Source organism: Triturus cristatus, chromosome 2_1, assembly GCF_964204655.1.
Source record: "Triturus cristatus chromosome 2_1, aTriCri1.1, whole genome shotgun sequence".
Taxonomy (NCBI): Eukaryota; Metazoa; Chordata; class Amphibia; order Caudata; family Salamandridae; genus Triturus; species Triturus cristatus.
In genome coordinates this window covers 334,051,413-334,056,262 of record NC_140581.1, presented here as the reverse complement: position 1 = coordinate 334,056,262, position 4,850 = coordinate 334,051,413, and positions in this window count along the sequence as shown.

The following is a 4,850-nucleotide window of genomic DNA, read 5'->3' as shown; positions in this document are numbered from 1 at the left end:
GCGGAGAAAGGACCATCGGGAAGGGGCTGAGAGGCAGGAGCGTACCCAGGCCCCTGGGGGCCCCGGCGGGTGGGCCCCGGCTCTGCCTTCCCCCCTCTCGGGATCGCCGGACCTCACGGAGCCCTGACCCAGCAAACTCGGAGAAAAAGACCCATCGGGAAGGGGGCTGGGAGGCAGGTGTGCGCACCCAGGCCCCTGGGGGCCCCGCTTCGGGCGGGCCCAGGGGCTGCCTTCCCCCGTCTCGGGATCCACGGACCTCACGGGGCTCTGACCCAGAAAACTCGGAGAGAAAGGGCCATCGGGAAGGGGCTGAGAGGCAGGAGCGTACCCGGGCCCCTGGGGTCCCCGGCGGGCGGGCCCCGGGTCTGCCTTCCCCTGATTCAGTATCGCCAAACATCACTTTGGTCTGACTGACCCTCTCCCTAGTAATCCGGAGGAAAATTACCCCCCTTTCTTGTAATCCGTGCGCACGAGGTGACAGAGGGGACCCACGGCGCGAATGTACCCGACCTCCTGGAGCCCTCGCTGGGATCCGGGAGGCAAATGGACCCTCATCGAGACTTCCAGGCAAGCTCGGCCATCTGGTCGCCCCATAGGAAAGCATTGGGCGCGACCAGATGGCCGAAGGGGCCTGCGCGACCAGATGGCCGAAGGGACGTGCGCGACCAGATGGCCGAGGGGACAGGCGCGACCAGATGGCCGAGGGGAAAGGCAAAAGGGAAGGGGAAGCCTCCCCGGGCCCTCCGGACCCCGCCCCGGGCACCCTGCCGCGCGGCAGGACCCGGGACAGAGCCCGGGGCGGGGAGGCCGCCCTCCCCGGGGCCCCCAGGGGCCCGGCCGGGGCTCCGGAACCCAGATGAGCGAGGGGAGGCTCCCCGGCCACAACGGAACCCCGTCCCGGGCCTTTGGCAGTGCCGCAGGCCAGGGGACGGGGCCCGGGGCCGGAGACCCCGACCCGGGGCCCGGCCGGGCCCCTGGACCCAGCCGGGGCTCCGGGGACCGCAGGCGCAGGGGAAGCCTCCCCGGGCCCTCTGGACCCCTCCATGCGGCAGGACCCAGGACGGAGCCCGGGGTGGGGAGGCCGCCCTCCCCGGGGCCCCCAGGGGCCCGGCCGGAGCTCCGGGACCCAGACGAGCGAGGGGAGGCTCCCCGACCCCAACGGAACCCCGTCCCGGGCCTTTGGCAGTGCCGCAGGCCGGGGGACTGGGCCCGGGGCCGAAGGCCTCAACCCGGGGCCCGGCCGGGCCCCTGGAACCAGCCGGGGCTCCGGGGACCGCAGGCGCAGGGGAAGCCTCTCCGGGCCCTCCGGACCCCTCCCCGGGCACCCTGCCATGCGGCAGGACCCGGGACGGAGCCCGGGGCGGGGAGGCCGCCCTCCCCGGGGCCCCCAGGGGCCCGGCTGGAGCTCTGGGACCCAGACGAGCGAGGGGAGGCTCCCCGGCCCCAACGGAACCCCGTCCCGGGCCTTTGGCAGTGCCACAGGCCGGGGGACAGGGCCCGGGGCCGGGCCCCTGGAACCAGCCGGGGCTCCGGGGACCGCAGGCGCAGGGGAAGCCTCCCCGGGCCCTCCGGACCCCTCCCCGGGCACCCTGCCACGCGGCAGGACCCAGGACGGAGACCGGGGTGGGGAGCCTGCCCTCCCCGGGGCCCCCAGGGGCCCGGCCGGAGCTCCTGAACCCAATGCAGCCACGGGAGGCACCCCGGCCGCAACGGAACCCCGTCCCGGGCCTTTGGCAGTGCCGCAGGCCGGGGGACGGTGCCCGGGGCCGGAGACCCCGACCCGGGGCCCGGCCGGGCCCCTGGACCCAGCCGGGGCTCCGAGGACCGCAGGCGCAGGGGAAGGCCCTCCGGCCACCCTGCCACACGGCAGGACCCAGTTGCCGGCTGAGGACCGAGAGGGGTCCCAGAGTACCCTGTCCCTAGTAATCCGGAGGAAGGCTACCCCCCGTTCTTGAAACCCGCGCGCTCCGAGTGACGGAGGGGACCCTAGGGGCGAACGCACCCGGCCTCCTGGAGCCCCGGCTGGGATCCGAGAGGCAAATGGACCCTCATCGGGACTTCCAGGCCTGGCCCTGCCATCTGGTCGCCCCATTGGAAAGCATTGCGCGCGACCAGATGGCCGAGGGGAAAGGAGCCACCAGGTGGCCGGCAACTGAAAGGACTCCCGCCTGCCCACCCACCAGGGGCTCGGGGTGGGGACTCTGCTTCCCGGCTGGGCCTCAGGCACGGGGAGGACCACCGGAGCTCTCGGGGCCTGGGCGTACCCGGGGGAGGACTGCCCGGGACCCGTGGAGCCCGTCCCTGGGCACTTTGCCATGCCGCGGCCCGGAGGAGGGAAGCCCTGGGGACCTGGGAGGATGTTGCCCGGGCGTAGCCCATCTGGTCCCCGGCAATGAACCGCACAGCCCCGGCATGGGTGTTCCGGCATACCCTGCCCCTACTAATCCGGAGGAAGGATACCCTCCTTTCTTGTAACCCGCGCGCTGCGAGTGACGGAGGGGACCCTAGGCGCGGACGCGCCCGGCCTCCTGGAGCCCTGGCTGGGATCCGGGAGGCGAATGGACCCTCATCGGGACTTCCAGGCCGGCCCGGCCATCTGGTCGCCCCATTGGAAAGCATTGCGCGCGACCAGATGGCCGAGGGGAAAGGAGCGACCGGATGGCCGGCAACTGAAAGGGCTCCCGCCTGCCCACCCACCCACCAGGGGCTCAGGGTGGGGACTCTGCTTCCCGGCTGGGCCTCAGGCACGGGGAGGACCACCGGAGCTCTCGGGGCCTGGGAATACCCGGGGGAGGACTGCCCGGGACCCGTGGAGCCCGTCCCTGGGCACTTTGCCATGCCGCGGCCCGGAGGAGGGAAGCCCCGGGGACCTGGGAGGATGTTGCCCGGGCGTAGCCCATCTGGTCCCCGGCAATGAACCGCACAGCCCCGGCATGGGTGTTCCGGCATACCCTGCCCCTACTAATCCGGAGGAAGGATACCCTCCTTTCTTGTAACCCGCGCGCTGCGAGTGACGGAGGGGACCCTAGGCGCGGACGCGCCCAGCCTCCTGGAGCCCTGGCTGGGATCCGGGAGGCGAATGGACCCTCATCGGGACTTCCAGGCCGGCCCGGCCATCTGGTCGCCCCATTGGAAAGCATTGCGCGCGACCAGATGGCCGAGGGGAAAGGAGCGACCGGATGGCCGGCAACTGAAAGGGCTCCCGCCTGCCCACCCACCCACCAGGGGCTCGGGGTGGGGACTCTGCTTCCCGGCTGGGCCTCAGGCACGGGGAGGACCACCGGAGCTCTCGGGGCCTGGGCGTACCCGGGGGAGGACTGCCCGGGACCCGTGGAGCCCGTCCCTGGGCACTTTGCCATGCCGCGGCCCGGAGGAGGGAAGCCCCGGGGACCTGGGAGGATGTTGCCCGGGCGTAGCCCATCTGGTCCCCGGCAATGAACCGCACAGCCCCGGCATGGGTGTTCCGGCATACCCTGCCCCTACTAATCCGGAGGAAGGATACCCTCCTTTCTTGTAACCCGCGCGCTGCGAGTGACGGAGGGGACCCTAGGCGCGGACGCGCCCGGCCTCCTGGAGCCCTGGCTGGGATCCGGGAGGCGAATGGACCCTCATCGGGACTTCCAGGCCGGCCCGGCCATCTGGTCGCCCCATTGGAAAGCATTGCGCGCGACCAGATGGCCGAGGGGAAAGGAGCGACCGGATGGCCGGCAACTGAAAGGGCTCCCGCCTGCCCACCCACCAGGGGCTCGGGGTGGGGACTCTGCTTCCCGGCTGGGCCTCAGGCACGGGAAGGACCACCGGAGCTCTCGGGGCCTGGGCGTACCCGGGGGAGGACTGCCCGGGACCCGTGGAGCCCGTCCCTGGGCACTTTGCCATGCCGCGGCCCGGAGGAGGGAAGCCCCGGGGACCTGGGAGGATGTTGCCCGGGCGTAGCCCATCTGGTCCCCGGCAATGAACCGCACAGCCCCGGCATGGGTGTTCCGGCATACCCTGCCCCTACTAATCCGGAGGAAGGATACCCTCCTTTCTTGTAACCCGCGCGCTGCGAGTGACGGAGGGGACCCTAGGCGCGGACGCGCCCGGCCTCCTGGAGCCCTGGCTGGGATCCGGGAGGCGAATGGACCCTCATCGGGACTTCCAGGCCGGCCCGGCCATCTGGTCGCCCCATTGGAAAGCATTGCGCGCGACCAGATGGCCGAGGGAAAGGAGCGACCGGATGGCCGGGACCGGAAGGACTCCCAGCTGCCCGAGCCATAGCGGTAGGGCTCCCGCCTGCCCACCCTCACACCAAGGGCTCGGGGGGGACTCTGCTTCCCGGGTTGGCCTCGGGCACGGGGAGGTCCACCGGAGCTCTCGGGGCCTGGGCGCCCGGGGGAGGACTGCCCGGGACCCGTGGAGCCCGTCCCTGGGCACTTTGCCATGCCGCGGCCCGGAGGAGGGAAGCCCCGGAGGCCTGGGAGGATGTTGCCCGGGCGTAGCCCATCTGGTCCCCGGCAATGAACCGCACAGCCCCAGCATGGGTGTTCCGGCATACCCTGCCCCTACTAATCCGGAGGAAGGATACCCCCCTTTCTTGTAACCAGCGCGCTGCGAGTGACGGAGGGAACCCTAGGCGCGGACGCGCCCGGCCTCCTGGAGCCCCGGCTGGGATCCGGGAGGCGAATGGACCCTCATCGGGACTTCCAGGCCAGCTCGGCCATCTGGTCGCCCCATTGGAAAGCATTGCGCGCGACCAGATGGCCGAGGGGAAAGGAGCGACCAGGTGGCCGGCAACTGAAAGGGCTCCCGTCTGCCCGAGCCATAGCGGTAGGGTTCCCGCCTGCCCACGCAGGGCTCTGTGGCTGCAGGGC